This window comes from Pelophylax lessonae, assembly GCF_965119305.1.
Source record: "Pelophylax lessonae genome assembly, chromosome: 1".
Lineage (NCBI taxonomy): Eukaryota > Metazoa > Chordata > Amphibia > Anura > Ranidae > Pelophylax > Pelophylax lessonae.
In genome coordinates, this window is record NC_138768.1 from 229,358,132 (window position 1) to 229,377,467 (window position 19,336).

At 43.3% G+C, this 19,336-nt stretch overlaps 1 protein-coding gene across 4 annotated transcripts in view; it reads right to left on the reverse strand.

The window, feature by feature from the left end:
• The window catches only part of KDM2B (lysine demethylase 2B), a 246,416-nt gene that overhangs the window by 172,261 nt on the left and 54,819 nt on the right, over positions 1-19,336 (reverse strand). Inside the window, exon 1 of one of the 4 annotated variants that reach the window (XM_082244131.1) lies at positions 4,931-5,080. The exons of the other annotated variants lie outside the window; for them this stretch is intronic. The gene's annotated coding sequence lies outside the window, so the exon portion shown is untranslated. Of the gene's footprint in view, positions 1-4,930; positions 5,081-19,336 lie in introns of those variants that run through there. 4 annotated transcript variants of the gene reach the window in all.

Consider the following 19,336-nt stretch of genomic DNA (forward strand, 5'->3'; position numbering starts at 1 on the left):
AAAAGTACGCAGGCAAGGCCCTGCTTAGAAGGTAACAATGTCATAATCTCAAAGCAAACTGCTACTCCAGACGAGATCGATAGTTTTGATCTTAATGCCACCATTTACCGTATTTTCCGGCGTATAAGGCGACCCACCTAATTTTCAAGTTAAAACATAGGTTTTGGGCTATACTCACCGTATAAGACTACCCCCCTTCCGAAGCAAGGCAACACCATTGAAAAACATCAGATTTCTCATAGATCTCCAAGGTACCCTAGTACTGTAATACATGTAATCCCACATGTAATCCCTCATAATATCTCCAAGGTACCCCAAGTATTACCAGTAGATGTAATCTCAAGACGCTGGCTGTGCGGGAATACTGTATCAGTATACCGTATGTACCGTAGCTTCGGCTACATACAGTATACCATGCTGAGCCAATCACAGTAAGCAATGTATTCTATTATTGAAAGCAAAGCCTGCTCGGATTGGCAGAGTCAGAGAGGCGGGCTGATGTTACTCCGCCAATCCGAGCAGGCTTTGCATTCAATAATAGAATACATCGCTCACTGCAATTGGCTCAGCATGGTATACTGTATGTAGCCGAAGCTACGGTACATACGGTATACCGGTACAGGATTCCCACACAGCCAGCGTCTTGAGATAACATCTACCAGTAATACTTATACTTAGGTTACCTTGGAGATATTATACTCTGTGTATAAGACGACCCCCCCATTTTAGGGGGATTTTTTTGAGGTTCAAAAGTAGTCTTATACGCCAGAAAATACAGTATTTTATTATTACGTGCCAGGTATGCGGTTTTGTACCTAAAATATACTGCGACTCACCCTTCTCTACATGTTGGATGCATCTCTGAGTTCTGTGGTACTATTCCCTTTCTGTGAGACTGTCTTGCTGAAGTACACAAACAAAAAAAAAAAAAAAAAAGAAGAAGAAGAAGGAAGCAAGCCCAGGATCCTTCCTGAAGTCAGATGACCACCCTTCTTCCTACTGACCAGCAACACAGAATTGCAAATGCTAAAATTTTCTTATAGCGTTATCACCTGAGTAGCATTGCCAGGAAACAGAGCTTGCAAGAGAATTACGATCAGAGCAATAAGGCTTCATCCACACCTTGGCATTCTGGGTCGCTTGCGATCCCCCTACTTTCATTGCCAGCCCAAATCGCTGCACGATTTTGCCACCAGACAAAGCAAGACAAAACCGTGCAAACAGAATCGTGGGACACCCGTCACCCTAAAGATATGTTCACGCATTACTTTTCAATCACCAGAACCATTTTTGCAGACGGACTCTCACTCAGATACACAAGATAGCACATGCTATTGATAGGTCTTGCTTTAAAAAAATATACAATTTAGATTAATAGTAGTTGATGAGTTATGCAATCCTAAATCCCAATTAAAACTACACTATATTGTCAAAAGTATTGGGACACCTGCCTTTACCTGCACATGAGCTTTAATGGCATCCCAGTTTTAGTCTGTAGGCTTCAATATCCAGTTGGCCCACCCTTTGCAGCTATAACCGCTTCAACTCTTCTAGGAAGGCTGTCCACAAGGTCCATAAAGACATGAGCAAGTTTGGGGTGGAGGAACTTGACTGGCCTGCACAGAGTCCTGACCTCACCCCCAGTAAAAACATCTTTGGGATGAATCAGAGCGCAGACAGCATGCCAGGTCTTCTCATCCAACATCAGTGCCTGACCTCACAAAATGCGCTTCTGGAAGAATGGTCAAACATTCCCACAGACCCTCCTAAACCATGTGGACAGCCTTCCCAGAAGAGTTGAAGCTGTTATAGCTGCAAAGAGTAGAATGTTGAACCCTACGGACTAAGACTAGGATGCCATCAAAGTTCAGGTAAGTGTAAAGGCTGGAGTCCCAATACTTTTGGTAATCGAGTGTATATTTAATCTACCTACAACAGCTTTGGTTAACCTGTAGACCCCAAATCTCAGCATTCCTTCTGTGTCAGATATTGGATTGCTACCTTCTACGGTTGAGCAGAACTTTAACAGCACAATCACTGGGTCATAATTGTACAGGTCAACTTTGCAGTAGTAGAAAACTAGGAGTAAACCAGTAGCCCAGTAGAAGACTAGCAGTAAACCAGTAGCTCAGCAGAAAACTAAGAGTAAACCAGTAGCCCAGTAGAAAACTAAGAGTAAACCAGTAGCCAAGTAGAAAACTAGGAGTAAACCAGTAGCCAAGTAGAAAACTAGGAGTAAACCAGTAGCCAAGTAGAAAACTAGGAGTAAACCAGTAGCCCAGTAGAAGACTAGCAGTAAACCAGTAGCTCAGTAGAAAAGTAGGAGTAAACCAGTAGCCCAGTAGAAAACTAGGAGTAAACCAGTAGCCAAGTAGAAAACTAGGAGTAAACCAGTAGCCAAGTAGAAAACTAAGAGTAAACTAGTAGCCAAGTAGAAGACTAGGAGTAAACCAGTAGCCAAGTAGAAGACTAGCAGTAAACCAGTAGCTCAGTAGAAAACTAAGAGTAAACCAGTAGCCCAGTAGAAAACTAGGAGTAAACCAGTAGCCAAGTAGAAGACTAGGAGTAAACCAGTAGCTCAGTAGAAAACTAAGAGTAAACCAGTAGCCAAGTAGAAGACTAGCAGTAAACCAGTAGCTCAGTAGAAAAGTAGGAGTAAACCAGTAGCCAAGTAGAAAACTAGGAGTAAACCAGTAGCCAAGTAGAAAACTAGGAGTAAACCAGTAGCCAAGTAGAAAACTAGGAGTAAACCAGTAGCCAAGTAGAAAACTAGGAGTAAACCAGTAGCCAAGTAGAAGACTAGCAGTAAACCAGTAGCTCAGTAGAAAACTAAGAGTAAACCAGTAGCCAAGTAGAAGACTAGCAGTAAACCAGTAGCTCAGTAGAAAAGTAGGAGTAAACCAGTAGCCCAGTAGAAAACTAGGAGTAAACCAGTAGCCAAGTAGAAAACTAGGAGTAAACCAGTAGCCAAGTAGAAAACTAGGAGTAAACCAGTAGCCAAGTAGAAAACTAGGAGTAAACCAGTAGCCAAGTAGAAGACTAGCAGTAAACCAGTAGCTCAGTAGAAAACTAAGAGTAAACCAGTAGCCCAGTAGAAAACTAGGAGTAAACCAGTAGCCAAGTAGAAGACTAGGAGTAAACCAGTAGCTCAGTAGAAAACTAAGAGTAAACCAGTAGCCAAGTAGAAGACTAGCAGTAAACCAGTAGCTCAGTAGAAAAGTAGGAGTAAACCAGTAGCCCAGTAGAAAACTAGGAGTAAACCAGTAGCCAAGTAGAAAACTAGGAGTAAACCAGTAGCCAAGTAGAAAACTAGGAGTAAACCAGTAGCCAAGTAGAAAACTAGGAGTAAACCAGTAGCCCAGTAGAAAACTAAGAGTAAACCAGTAGCCCAGTAGAAAACTAGGAGTAAATCAGTAGCCAAGTAGAAGACTAGGAGTAAACCAGTAGCTCAGTAGAAAACTAAGAGTAAACCAGTAGCCAAGTAGAAGACTAGCAGTAAACCAGTAGCCAAGTAGAAGACTAGCAGTAAACCAGTAGCTCAGTAGAAAAGTAGGAGTAAACCAGTAGCCCAGTAGAAAACTAGGAGTAAACCAGTAGCCAAGTAGAAAACTAGGAGTAAACCAGTAGCCAAGTAGAAAACTAAGAGTAAACTAGTAGCCAAGTAGAAGACTAGGAGTAAACCAGTAGCCAAGTAGAAGACTAGCAGTAAACCAGTAGCTCAGTAGAAAACTAAGAGTAAACCAGTAGCCCAGTAGAAAACTAGGAGTAAACCAGTAGCCAAGTAGAAGACTAGGAGTAAACCAGTAGCTCAGTAGAAAACTAAGAGTAAACCAGTAGCCAAGTAGAAGACTAGCAGTAAACCAGTAGCTCAGTAGAAAAGTAGGAGTAAACCAGTAGCCCAGTAGAAAACTAGGAGTAAACCAGTAGCCAAGTAGAAAACTAGGAGTAAACCAGTAGCCAAGTAGAAAACTAGGAGTAAACCAGTAGCCAAGTAGAAAACTAGGAGTAAACCAGTAGCCCAGTAGAAAACTAAGAGTAAACCAGTAGCCCAGTAGAAAACTAGGAGTAAATCAGTAGCCAAGTAGAAGACTAGGAGTAAACCAGTAGCTCAGTAGAAAACTAAGAGTAAACAGTAGCCCAGTAGAAAACTAGGAGTAAACCAGTAGCCAAGTAGAAGACTAGGAGTAAACCAGTAGCTCAGTAGAAAAGTAGGAGTAAACCAGTAGCCCAGTAGAAAACTAAGAGTAAACCAGTAGCCCAGTAGAAAACTAGGAGTAAACCAGTAGCCAAGTAGAAGACTAGGAGTAAACCAGTAGCCAAGTAGAAGACTAGCAGTAAGCCAGTAGCTCAGTAGAAAAGTAGGAGTAAACCAGATGACATCATAGTAATTACTGTCATTGTCCTCTGTGTGCAGATAAAACAGCAACATATCACATGCTCAGTGGTTTAATGCAGTATTTCTGACATTCTTCATTGAAATATACAAAATGTGGAGATCTTTTGCATGACCTTCAAAAGAAAAAAAATGGAGCACTTCAAAAAGGTGTTATCCACACAACAAACACAGATAAACGGATAAGACGTAAGAAAAACAATTGCAAAACAAGAAAATCAAAAGGTGTCATAAATGCTCTATATTATTATATTGGCATCAGCCGGAATTTATTGCAGAACTGTCAGCAGTATTTGAAGCTCTGTTAGACGGAAAAAGAAAACTCAAACTCATGTCAAGAAAAGGGAAAAACGAAATGTTTCCAAACAGCTCAAAACGCAGTCTATAAACATATGCAAAGCCGAGATCATTAATTTGTTGGTCTCCAGCCATCAATATTAATTAGAAAGCAAGAAGAGCAGCATCCTTCTATCCCACCCCCACACGCAAACCACTAAATTAATACCAAAAGGATTAGCCCTCCTGAGTCTCCATTACCTCTCTGCAGCAGAAAGAATGATTGGTCACAACTGCCTCGGAAAGAATTCACTTAGCAGTGGCTTGATGCCCCTCCTCCCTAAACACAGCGAGCTGGAAGATGTCAGCAGAATGCAGACAGCATGCACAGGCTCTGGAACACAAGAGGCTGGCGCAAACTAGAGACACCTCCAATACATCAGCGCTGGCTGCCTAGCAACCACATCCAGGGCTGGGGTTGACGAAATGATACGCAATGCTGTCAGGAAGACATGCTTAGTGCTTGATAACCTCTATGCAGCCACCACCCTTCAGAGGACATACATAGGACAGGTACAACGCACAGAACACACTTCACAAATGGGACACTATTTCCCTTTACAACAATTACACTGCTATATAGTTTACTCTCATTAAAAGCAACATACAGATTACCACTTTTTATTTTTTAACAGTGGAGCCTAAGGCCCCTTTCACATGGGCACCCCACGGTCCAATCAGCAGGGGATCTGCAACTGGAGCAGAATAGGATGAATGTCACTTTGGGGGGGGGATTTACTAAAACTGGAGCACACAGAATGTGGCGCAGCTGTGCATAGTAACTAATCAGCTTTTAACTTCAGCTTGTTTAACCTTTTCTTGACCTTCTTGGATACAGCAGAAGCCAATCAACAGGTCCAGATGTCCGCCGGAACCCGCCAATCGTTCCTGAGGCAGATCCCTGTTCTGTGACAAGAGAAGACAGAGATCCTGTGTTTCTGCTAAGCAGGAACATGGATCTCTGTTTTCTTACAGTACAAGCACCCTCCCCCCTTACACACACAGTTTGAAAGCACTCCCTAGAGCAGTGATGGCAAGGCTTGGCACCCCAGATGTTTTGGAACTACATTTCCCATGATGCTCAGCTACACCACAGAGTGCATGAGCATCATAGGAAATTAAGTTCCAAAACATCTGGGGTGCCAAGGTTTGCCATCACTGCCCTAGAGACACGTTTAACCATTTGTTCACCCCTGATGTTAACCCCCCTTCCCTACCAGCGTCATTAGTACAGTTACAGTGCATATTCTTTAGCACTGATCACTGTATTGGTGTCATGGGTCCCCAAAAGTGTGTCAAAAGCGTCAGATTTATCCGCCGCAATGTCGCACTCCTGCTATAAGTTGCTGATCGCAGCCATTACTAGTAAAATAAAAAAAAAAAAATCCTATAGTTTGTAGATGCTATAACTTTTGTGCAAGCCAATCAATATACGCTTATTGGGATTTTACCAAAACATGTAGCAGAATAAAAATTGGCCTAAATTGATGAATAAATGTTTTTTTTTACATTTTTTTTATTGGATGGGTTTTATAGCAGCCTTATAGGTTGGTAAGGGCTCCTTTGCATTTGCGGTTGGGGGGGGGGGGTGGTAAAACCCTATAGTTGACATGTTTTTATCCCATACCCCAACCACTGGTGAAGCATCAGGGATCGCAATGGGCTCCAGAGGGCCCATGCGCCGCCGCCACCCTGTCACATTCTATTTTACACTTGGACAGGGGGGGCAGCATATACAGGAAACCATCCTCTCCATTTTCCTTCTGTAACCGCTGAAACAGATGGAGTCCGTGTAAAAAGTAAACAAAAGGCAGTGTTCATACTAGGGTCATCCACTCTTTGTGATTGTAAACAGTGGATAAACATCCAAACAGGGAATTGTCCCATGGAAAATGATGATCCTGATTGTTGAACATCTTCATTTGGCTTTTCAGAATAAAAAAAAAAAAAAATTTGAAATTGGTAACCATTTATTTTCTTCGTGGCCTGCGACTGGTTACCAAATCACTTAAGTGGCCCTTGCTCTTCAAAAGGTTGAGCACCCCCTGCACTAAACAGATCAATAAGGCAATCATAATATATACAAGCTTCTCATGAATATGTACTCAACAGAAAGGAAATGCAAATCCCCCACTTTAACCACAGTATGACCTATGGGCCTTTTAGGGAAACGGGGGTTACAGACTGCTGCAAAAGCCTCCAACACCATGTGATCTGCACATTCTAGCCGATCATATGGATTAGAAACAAACATGTTTTTATGAAAAAAAGGTGTGCTTAGGTGAAGAAAAGTACACCTATAGTCAATTTAAAGTAAAACATACCAGGATGGACGAAATAAGGGAAGAGAAAAGGGGTGGGGTAGCTAGGCGTGGGGGAGGCTCTGTACTGGGGGATAGGAAGAGGGGTGAGGTTTGTGTACTGGGGGTGGAAGAAGGGAGGAGCTCTGAATCCATGCAACGGGAAGAGGGGGGGGGGGGCGCAGTTTCCCCATCTTCCACGTGGGCACCGATTGACCTTGTCCCAGCACTGTATACACTAACAATTGTACTGGACCCCCAATTGCCCCACAGCTTAATACAGTTCTTCCATTTGCCCTTTGCAGTCGCATTTGAGAAATTCCCCACTAAATGCATGTTATGTGTTCCCATTCACACAGCATACTGAAAAAAAGAAGGAAGCAAAGAAGAAAGAAGAAAAAGAAAGAAGTAGTAAGAAAGAAGACTATAAGGGCAGGTTCTATTTAGATAGAACACGTGTGCACATCTTGTAATACAGTTTATAATGAAGATCTGCCAGCACACTACATTCAGAGTTAATTATGGTAAACTTATCAGCCAAATCCTTACTGCTACACAGGGCTTTTATTCCGCCCTCAGAGGATAGGTACAGGAACACCCCTGGTCCCCCCCCCCCCCCAACCTCAGAGCATTGTTCCTTGCTTCCACCCTCTACCCACCTCCCAGTACCACCTCTTTTTTTGTGATTTGGCACTGCATTATAATAAACGGACAATTGCGTGGTCGTGTATCTAAAAAAAAATTTATGTCCTTTTTTTCCCCACAAATAAAGCTTTTTGGTGGTATTTGATCACCGGTGCAATGCCTATTTTTTGCGCTTTAAACAAAAAAGAGCGACATTTCTTTTAAAAGAAAATAAATAAATAATAAATTGCAATAAGCATATTTTGATTGGTTTACGCAAAAGTTATTGCGTCTACAAACTAGGGGGAATTTTTTTTTTTACTAGTAATGGCGGCGATCTGCGACATTGCCGCAGACAAATCAGACCCCTAAGTGACATTTTTTGGGGGGACCAGTGACATTACTACAGTAATCAGTGCTAAAAATATGCACTGTTACTGTAATAATGACACTGGCAGGGAAGGGGTTAACCCAGGGTGATCAAAGGGTTAAGTGTGAGCCTAGGGGAGTGTTTAATAACTGTATGGGCTTGTGAAATGATCATAGAGACCTGTGATCCTATACAGAGGGATCACAGGCACTCTGATCATTTCAGAGAGAACAGCCAGCTGTGTTTACAACAAAGACAGACAGAGGCGCCTCTAATGCCCCGTACACACGTGCAGATTATCTGCAGACTTTTGTCTTCAGATTTACCTTTTCTATGTAGTGCAAGGGCCTGCCGGATTGCATACAAATTGAAAGTGTTTAGGTTTGACCTCATATTATATGGTTTTGGTAAGTCTGCAGACAAAAGTCTGCAGATAATCTGCACGTGTGTACGGGGCATAAGTGTAGACTTTATGCAACAGGTTTAACCACTTAAGCCCCGGAAGATTTTACCCCCTTCCTGACCAGGGGGTATTTTGCGATTCGGCACTGCGTGACTTTAAACGGACAATTGCGCGGTCGTGCGACGCTGTACCTAAACGAATTTGACGTCCTTTTTTTCCCACAAACAGAGCTTTCTTTTGGTGGTATTTGATCACCTGTGCGATTTTTTGATCACGCGCTATAAACAAAAAAAAGAGCGTCAATTTTGCAAAAATAACAATATTTTTCACATTTTTTTATCTGAAATTCCCCCCCAAAAAAAAGTAAAAAATCAAAATTTTTTAAAATTTTCGGCCAATTTGTTTTATGCTACCTATGTTTGGTAAAAAAAAAAATATCGCAAAAAGCGTATTTTGATTGGTTTGCGCAAAAGTTATCGCGTTTACTAACAAAGGGAAAGATTTTTGTCATTTTTGTTTTTTTGTTTTTTAACGCGTAATGGCGGCGATCTGCGATTTTTTTGCGGTACTGCGACATTGGGGCGGACAGATCGGACCCTTGACTGACATTTGTGACACTTTTGGGGTTACCAGTGACATTTCTACAGTAATCAGTGCTATATATATATGCACTGTTACTGTAAAAATACACTGGTTGTGAAGGGGTTAACTTTATTTGGAAGGGAGGGGCTGTGTGTATCCCTAGGGGCGTGCTTTCTACTGTGATTGGCTGTGGCTTGAGCTGTAAGGACACTGATCAACGGATCTACATACTAGATCCGTTTTATCAGTGTCTTTACAGCGAGGAGAATGACAGGCAGCTTGTTTACACAAGCTGCCTGACATTCTCCCTCTCCCCCGCCGATCGCCGAGTGACCGGCGGACATCGGGTCCGCTGGTCACACGCGCGGGGGGGGGGGTCCGTGACCACGCGGGAGCGGGAGCGCGCCTCCGGGGGCGCGCGCTCGCTCCCTAGACCCTCACAAGCTAGTGACGTAGCCCTACGTCACTTTGCCTGTGAGGGGCTGACTGCCGACGTAGATCGGCGTTAGGCAGTCGGCAAGTGGTTAAAGAATAAAATTATGCACTCACGTTAGTAAGCATATATTCATGCCCATAAAACAAGGTTCCAGTGTGGAGAATTGTACATCATCCGGTCATGGACATCCGTCCTGCTGGAGCTGAAATCCTTTCGCCGTGGCCGGCTTGTACGGCAAGGTTAGAACCAGGAAGTAGGCTCTGTGTATTTGCTCGACAGCAAGGCTTGGTGGATAGTCGACCCTGGATGATGTCATCTGCATGCGACGCGTTTCCGAGTGTGCTTGCTGCCTGGGGGAGGGCAGCCGCGCTCCTTCACGGCAAGATACTTGGGCATGAATATATGCTTACTAACATGAGTGCATAATTTTATTCATTAAACCTGTTGCATAAAGTCTACACTTAGAGGCGCCTCTGTCTGTCTTTGTTTTAGCCCTGTGGAACCCCTGGCTTTTGGTTTCTGGATGGCTGCCCTACATGGTGGACTTTTTCTCCCCCTGTGCCATTAATGACTTAACTCCATGGACTTTTGGTTCGATATGCGATCAAGCGCCTGTTAACATTGTGTAGCTGTGTTTACAACAGCTGACCGTTCTTCCCTCTCAGCAGGGAGCGATCACGGGTGACCGGCGGCGATCACGGCCGCCGGCCCCGTGCATCGGCATCCCTGCTGCCTAGTGGGGGCAAGAGACCCCAGCACCAGGCGCGCGACCGAGTGCATTGTTGTCCTATTGTGTGTATTGGTCCTGGTAGTTTCTGTACCCAACAATACTGCACCCAATTTAAAAATTCCAAAAAATTATGTACTAAGACTTTGCATCTGTTGCCTTGCCAAATACATTCCAGTCATGTGGTGTTTAGGACGTACAACTTTTGTGGACACTAGGGCACAGTGGTGTGAATTCAACATTTGGTCATTTTGAAGCCTGTAAACAGATCCTGTTAAGTGTCTGTACATCCTTGTGGTTGATCTTGGACTCTCTCTTTGTAGTTTGTCCACCTTTGCCTTTCCTTATTGTAGAGCAGGGGTCAGCGCGATCTACCAGAGCGTGGTCTGGGCTTACTGACCCCACCATCCCAGAGCGTCAAACAAAGTGAAACGCAGAGTGACTATTTGTAAAATTGGAGCTGTAGTAGGAAACAAGCGCCACATAAGCCCATGTAGTGCTGGCTCCTGTCTCATGCGGAATGATACCAACTGCACGAGGGATCAACAGATTATCAGTGGGGCCGATTATCAGTGGCCGATAGTCACTTTTTTGAAGCATCGTTATCATCCACAAACTTGCCAATATGACCGATATTTCTTCACTGCAGTGATGCCTGCAGCTAGAGGCATTACCCCGGTACTGTTGCCGACAGTCAGCTTTCTTGTAATGAAGGCTGATGCGGCTGAGCAGCCACTCGGCTACAAGGAGTGGGAGGGGACGGCCCCCCTCCCCCTCCTCCCGAGGCTCGTCTGGGTCTCCCGTCCCACCGGGAGACCCGAGCGACCAGCCAGCAAGTATGCCGCCTGGCCAAAGACCTGAACAAAGCCGCATTCGGCTCTGATCGTGTCTCTAATGTAAAAACCCAGAAGCGATGTCATGACATCACTTCTGGGTACTGGAGCTTTAAAAGCGCCAGATTAAAAAAGAAATTAGGGACCACATTCCAAATAGCCAAACTTGGCATTTAAAATGCTTTTAAGTGCAGAGGATGAGTTTGGGTTTTTAGACACCAGATCTCTCCATAAAGAGTACCTGTCACTACCCATTACTGTCACAAGGGATGTTTACATGCCTTGTGACAGCAACAAAAGTGGTAAAAAGAAAAAAAATAAATAAAAATGTGCAGAATATTGGCACCTAATAGCAGCCTGAAAATCAGCATCACCCCCCAAAAAAAAAAAAATATATTGGTCGATCCCTAAACTGCACTCTACCTCTTATCCCGGTTAGCGGTCTCCAGAGTGGTGCCAACAGCAGGAAAGAAGAGATCTACAGGTCAGTGGGAAGCAATACACTGACCATAAAAGTATAGGGCTGCTTCTACACTGATGTGCTGGGTTTACCAAGACTGTGGGTGCAGCGTGGTGGTACAAGCAGCTTCCCTGCAGGTTTACTGCACCTAGCCATAGACTTCTATTAAATCTTCAGGGCTTGGTGCACTTTCTGAATGCATGAGTTTTGGTGCTTTCAGAAAGCCCACCACACCTGCAGGATATAAATAGAAGTCTATGACAAAACACAGCTAACCCAAGAAAGTCACAGATGCACTGCGCTGCACCCACAGTGCAGGTAAACTGCAGCACATCAGTGTGAAAGCAGCCTTATAGGGGGCTCAGAACAGTAAGGGTTTACTTTATTTGCATTTGCAGTTTGGGGGGGTGGTAAAACCCCATAGTCAAGATGAGTTTTTATCAACCCTGGCCCAATCTCACCCCCTTTCGCTGCAGTGGCCAGGGGTGTGCACACGTCATAGCAGGAGTTCTACACCCTGTTGTCGTTGGTGAGTGTAGCACCTGCCAAGCATGACCCATTCAAGTGAATGAGGCCACTCTGCAAGTGCCCTGAAACCTTGTGCAGTGCAGCAAACAAGGGGTTAAAGCAGGCAGCATGGTCTTGCTTTCTCACCACCAATTTAACCTCTTGCTCCCTGCAGAAGCATGCAGTTGTGAGGCACTTGCAGAGTGCCCCTATTTACTTAATGGGTCATGATTGGCAGATGGTAGCACCCACCAAAAGCAACAGGGGCCATAATTCCTGCTGCGGCAGGTGTATACCTTCGGCTGCTGCCTTGGCAGCTAAATGGTAGGAATTGCGGGCAGTAAAACCGCAACTCAACTGCAAGGTTTTTCCACCCATGCAAGTGTGAATGAGCACTAAGGGTGCTGCTGCCGAATGAAGCTAAGGGGTCATTCACAAGTGCAGCAGGCACTGCTGCTCCTCTGAAAAGCGATCCGCGTGTGTTAGATAGGTGGTGGTGAGGTGATCTGTTGCCTCCTCACCACCTGATTTAAACCCATGATTGCCATCTGATGCACATAAATGTGGCATGGTAGTATGGCAATTAGAGGTTTAAATCAGGTGTTCGACACTGTGCCTGGTGATCTTTCACTTCTCCCATGTTGTTCAGGTAGATCTCCACCTCAAAAGTGGAACTACCACTTTAAGTGGTCCTGTCTTTTTTTAGGGTTACATAGTTTTGACAGGTACCCGCTCCCACTTCCGCTAGGCGGCTCGAGAGGAAGTTCTCCTCTCCCCCTCCTGCTTTGAAATCTTCTGGGACAAGTCACAGGTCCCAGAAGATTGCCCGTCAATTAAAAATGTGCAGCGCGACTCGCGCAGTGCGCAACCGGCTGTGAAGCCGCAAGCTGTCACAGATGGTTGCCCACCCTAGAGATGCCGGCGCCGCGGGGAGAAGAGGGAGAGAATCAAGGCTCCCCCCAGCCACATCGCTGGATCATGGGACAGGTGAGTGTGTTTAATAAAAGTCTGCAGCTACACTTTTTGTAGCTGCTGACTTTTTAACACAAATGCCAGTGGAACTCCGCTTTAAGGTTGCATTTGCAAACTGGACACTGAACATATGGCCTTTAAAGGGCTTGTTCACATGAGTGGCATTTTCTACTACTCTTCTGAAAAGCAATCTAAGGTGGATTTTGTTTTTAGAGACAGCTTTGAGCCGGTTACAGGCTTTTACAAGATACTGAAGCCTTCCAAATGACTTTTTTCTTCAATCCCAATGGGGATTTTACATTGTTCTGCTGCACCATAATCCCCATAGCTGTATTGGGCTTGTGGCTGCAGCGCGGTCTGATAACTTCAGTGGGCAAGTGTGTCAGCTGATGCTGCCAGTCAAATTCAACATCCCAAGGTAAAATTGCTGCACAGCAAAGCACTGCTGACCTGGCAATGTAAACAGACCCCAACTGGTCATCATATCCACTTGTATGTGGCCAGTAAAAATGAAGATCAATTACCCGACTTTACTACTCACCCCCCCCCAGGTCATCTACGTGAACGTCACTGTTATGTGCCTCATGTTGCCCCAAAAATATCATATAAAAACTCCTGGCAGAAGGAGTTTTAACTATAAGGCCCCTTTCACACATGCGGACAGTTCGTTTCGTTAGTTCAGTCACAGTTTTAATATATAAACCAGATGAAGTTTACATCAGTTTGTCAACAGATTCTCACTGGTTCACACCACACACAAAAAAAAAAAAAAAACGCACCCAGATCTGTTCTGGATGAGTTTCTGCATGCGCGTTTTTAACGCATTACAGTGCATTTTTGGATGCATTGCTGGTGCTTTTTTTCCACTGTACTGGGGTCCGATGCATTCCAGTACAGGAAAAATGTAGGTTTTACTTTTTTCTGGAGCTGGCACGCCCTGGAACTGACCACACTGGTGTTTACTATGCCATATAACCTCCTTTCCATGCGTTTTGATGCAGAAAAAAAAAAAAACGCGATGAACTGCATGTGGTGTGAACTGGCCCTTACATCTGTCAGCTGGAGTCCTTAACCACTTGAGACCAGGAGTTATTGTCTCACGCAAAAATGGAGGGGGCGATTTGCCCCCCCTTCTCTACGGAAGGACAATAGGGTTTTGATCCATTCCAAAAAAAAAAAAAAAATGTTGGTGGCAATGGAGGATCATCACTTTACATCCGTTTTTCCATAGAGATGCATTAATGTAGATTTTTCATCGGTCAACGAATAGATGAAAAACGAACGGTCCGCATGTGTCATAGGGGCCTAAAAGCAGTGCCAATTTTTTTTTTCAAAATGTAACATTAGGTCAAATTCCATTTCAGTCACTTTTCCATGGACTTCCCTTTGGAAATTTGATATAAAAATATACAGTGCCTTGCGAAAGTATTCGGCCCCCTTGAACTTTGCGACCATTTGCCACATTTCAGGCTTCAAACAAAGATATAAAACTGTAATTTTTTGTGAAGAATCAACAACAAGTGGGACACAATCATGAAGTGGAACGAAATTTATTGGATATTTCAAACTTTAACAAATAAAAAACTGAAAAATTGGGCGTGCAAAATTCAGCCCCTTTACTTTCAGTGCAGCAAACTCTCTCCAGAAGTTCAGTGAGGATCTCTGAATGATCCAATGTTGACCTAAATGACTAATGATGATAAATAGAATCCACCTGTGTGTAATCAAGTCTCTGTATAAATGCACCTGCACTGTGATAGTCTCAGAGGTCCGTTTAAAGCGCAGAGAGCATCATGAAGAACAAGGAACACACCAGGCAGGTCCGAGATACTGTTAGAGAAGTTTAAAGCCGGATTTGGATACAAAAACATTTCCCAAGCTTTAAACATCCCAAGGAGCACTGTGCAAGCGATATTGAAATGGAAGGAGTATCAGACCACTGCAAATCTACGAAGACCTGGCCGTCCCTCTAAACTTTCAGCTCATACAAGGAGAAGACTGATCACAGATGCAGCCAAGAGGCCCATGATCACTCTGGATGAACTGCAGAGATCTACAGCTGAGGTGTGAGACTCTGTCCATAGGACAACAATCAGTCGTATACTGCACAAATATGGCCTTTATGGAAGAGTGGCAATAAGAAAGCCATTTCTTAAAGATATCCATAAAAAGTGTTGTTTAAAGTTTGCCACAAGCCACCTGGGAGACACACCAAACATGTGGAAGAAGGTGCTCTGGTCAGATGAAACCAAAATCAAACTTTTTGGCAACAATGCAAAACGTTATGTTTGGTGTAAAAGCAACACAGCTCATCACCCTCAACACAATATCCCCACTGTCAAACATGGTGGTGGCAGCATCATGGTTTGGGCCTGCTTTTCTTCAGCAGGGACAGGGAAGATGGTTAAAATTGATGGGAAAATGGATGGAGCCAAATACAGGACCATTCTGGAAGAAAACCTGATGGAGTCTGCAAAAGACCTGAGACTGGGATGGAGATTTGTCTTCCAACAAGACAATGATCCAAAACATAAAGCAAAATCTACAATGGAATGGTTCACAAATAAACATATCCAGGTGTTAGAATGGCCAAGTCAAAGTCCAGACCTGAATCCAATCAAGAATCTGTGGAAAGAACTGAAAACTGCTGTTCACAAACGCTCTCCATCCAACCTCACTGAGCTCAAGCTGTTTTGCAAGAGGGAATGGGCAAACATTTCAGTCTCTCGATGTGCAAAACTGATAGAGACATACCCCAAGCAACTTACAGCTGTAATCGCAGCAAAAGGTGGCGCTACAAATTATTAACTTAAGGGGGCTGAATAATTTTGCACCCCAATTTTTCCGTTTTTTTATTTGTTAAAAAAAGTTTGAAATATCCAATAAATTTCGTTCCACTTCATGATTGTGTCCCACTTGCTGTTGATTCTTCAAACAAATACAGTTTTATATCTTTATGTTTGAAGCCTGAAATGTGGCAAAAAATGTAAAGTTCGAGGGGGCCGAATACTTTTGCAAGGCACTGTATTCACTAGAAAAACCCCAGGTGGTACTTCCACAAGGTGCGGCACACGTTTCTCCTGTTTATCTACTGCTTATTACACTTTGGAACCTATCAACCACTGTGTAAAGTTTGGTAGAACTCAATCTAGAAATTTTAGCCTATATTTGTGCTAGGACAACCACAGTATCCCTGCAACGTCAAAGTAGATCTGGAAAAAGATGAAAAAGAAAAGTCATAACAGAATAACTTGAACGGCTCTACTTGCTATCCTTAAACCAAAAGTAAACTTTTTTTCCATGTAATAACCAGTCATGCATATGCTGTGAGCAGTGTAAAAAAGGAGCAGGAACTCAGGAGTCTTTAAGGAATGTGTAAGAGAAGACAAATACTGGCTCTGCATAGCAGTACACGTCCCCTTTTTAGTGGATCTTCACTGCATCCGAGTACCACAAACCAAAATTACTGTTTAAATCATTTTTAATATTCAAAGCAAACTCCCACATCCATGGCTCTATGCTTTATGTTGTTGAGAAATTTGTTTGAAAAACAAGCCCCCAGCATTTCTGGCTTTGGCCATCTTGAGTAAGGGCAAATGATTCACGTAACATTTACTTCCTGAAATTCATCTGCCCTTAGCTCAAGCTTGTATTCAGGAGAGTGTACTTCGCTGAGAAAACCCCTTCTGTCCTGAAGACTCCTGGGATATATGACAATTGGCCTAGACAAGAAACCAGGCAGTAACTGAAGAAATGTGAAAAAGGGGAAGAAGTTTAAATACGATCTACTTTGCTATTTACAATTGATAACAGCATGAGGATTAAAAACAATCAATGTTGACTGGGAGAATGAAGTTCCACTTAAAACTCCTCTCGTTTCTCCCTTTCCATTGGGTTTGGGATCTTTGGCTTTGACTGGTCGAACTAGAATGCCATAACCCCCATGTGCATGAGCGCAAGAATTCAAACAGTCCAGTACAGAGGTGTACTGGGAATGTACAATGAGCTATGCATACACAGAAGGCATACCATGTCTCCTCTGCACCAAAAAGCCTGCCTGCTTGAAATTTTTGATTGTACAGTTTAGTTTAGTTTCAATTCTGACATACTCCGAACAGGTGGGATAAAAGTCTCAGACCTCTGGGGACTTCCTACAAGTGAAACTTAACCCAGCAGTCACAAATTACTGCAGCAGCATAGTTCCAACTGTTGAAAAATGGCAAAAGAAAGATGATTTGCAGGTATGCACATTTGTTCCCAAAGAAGCAGCAACTACATTAAAATAAAATTTAGTTCTGCGTGGATATCAGTGGGTATCAATACCTTTATTTATCCATTTTTTTTTTTTTTTAATAGAACGCATTGCATTAAGTATTGTAGTAAAGAACACATCTCATCTTTCTTCAGGTCCCACATCTTACACTGGCAAAGGCCAGCTAACCTTGTATAAGAGCTGGAATAACTGGCACTTTAAAGGCTTTACCATAAGCAAGCTGATCTGGATGCACAGTTTCTCACTAGGACATAAAGAGATTACTTTTTAAGTCTCTACCTGCTAACCTTTCATAAGACAAACTGCATTATATTTGCGTTGGCATCACTACATACAAAAAACAGAAGCATACATTACAACTGAACCCTGAAAGCTAGAAACCGATAAATTAATATGGGGGGGGGGGGGGGAAGCACCAGAACTCATCTTGCAGAGAAGCACTAAGGCTGGACAGCAGTGCCTTAGATCTCACACTGCAGAAATACAGATATGAGACTATATGCACAGACATGCTTTAGGTACACTCACATTCCAGGAGGAAAAGAAAAAAGAAAATAAAAAAAAAAAAAAAGGGGGGGGGGGCAGTGTTAGCTCTTTTACTTTAGGAAAATATCAGTGACACAAATTCATAAGTAAAATAAATAAAACACCACACATTTGCATTTTAATATGCAAAGTGCAACTGGAAAGATAACTGCAAAACCATATGCAAACTTACATAAGATGCACTGACTCTTTAAAGTGGAAGTAAACCTTCCAATCATTTTCAGCCAAGGAAGCTGCCATCATGGCCTCCCTTTAATCTACAACTGCCAGGATGCTGCACATGTGCTCAGTTACAGTGCCTTGACAAAGTATTCATACCCATTGAAATTTTCCACATTGTCACGTTACAACCCAAAAACAGAAAATGTATTTTATGGGATAGACCAACAGAAAAAGTAGTACAGAATTGGGAAGAGGAAGGAAAATGATAAATGGATTTCTAAACTTTTTACTAATATAATATCAGAAAAGTATGGTGCACATTTGTATTCAGCCCTCTTTACTCCGATACCCTAAACTAAAATCTAGTGAAACCATTTGCCTTCAGAAGTCACCTAATTAGTAAAATCGAGTCCACCGGTGTGCAATTTAATTTTAGTATAAAATACAGCTGTTCTGTGAAGCCCTCTGGAGGTTTGTTTGTGAACTTTAGTGGACAAACAGCAATATGAAGACCAAGGAACACACCAGACAGGTCCGGGATAATGTTGTGGAGAAGTTTAAAGCAGGGTTAGGTTATAAATAAAAATTCCAAGCTCTGAACATCTCACGGAGCACTGTTCAATCCATTATCTGAAAATTGAAAGAGTATGGCCCAACTGCACACTTACCAAGACATAGTGGTCCGCCTAAACTGACAGGCCGGGCAAGAAGAGCATTAATCAAAGAAGCAGCCAAGAGGCCCATAGTAACTCTGGAGAGGCTGCAGAGATCCACAGCTCAGGTGAGGGAATCTGTCCACAGGACAACTATTAGTTGTGCACTCCACAAATCTGGCCTTTATGGAAGAGTGGCAAAAAGAAAGCCATTGTTTAAAGAAAGCCATCAGAAGTCCAGCTTGCAGGAAGCCATGTGGGGGACACTGCAAACATGTGGAAGAAGGTGCTCTGGTGAAATGTGACCAAGATTGAACTTTTTGACCATTAAAGCAAAACGCTGTATGGCGGAAAACTGCACATCACCCTGAATACACCATCCCCACTGATAAACATGGTGGTGGCAGCAAAATGTTGTGGAGATGCTTTTCTTCAGCAGGGACAGGGAAGCTGGTCAGAGCTGATGGGAAGAAGGATGGAGCCAAATCTTGGAAGAAAACCTGTTAGTTTGCAAAAGACTTGAGACTGGGGCTGAGGTTCACCTTCTAGCAGGACAACAACCCTAAAACGTACAGTCAAAGCTACAATGGAATGGTTTAGATCAAAGCATTTTCATGTGTTAGAATGGCCCAGTCAAAGTCCAGACCTAAATCCATTTGAGGATCTGTGGCAAGACTTGAAAATTGCTGTTTACAGGCACTCTCCGTCCAATCTGACAGAGCTTGAGCTCTTTTGCAAAGAATGGGCAAAAAGGGTATT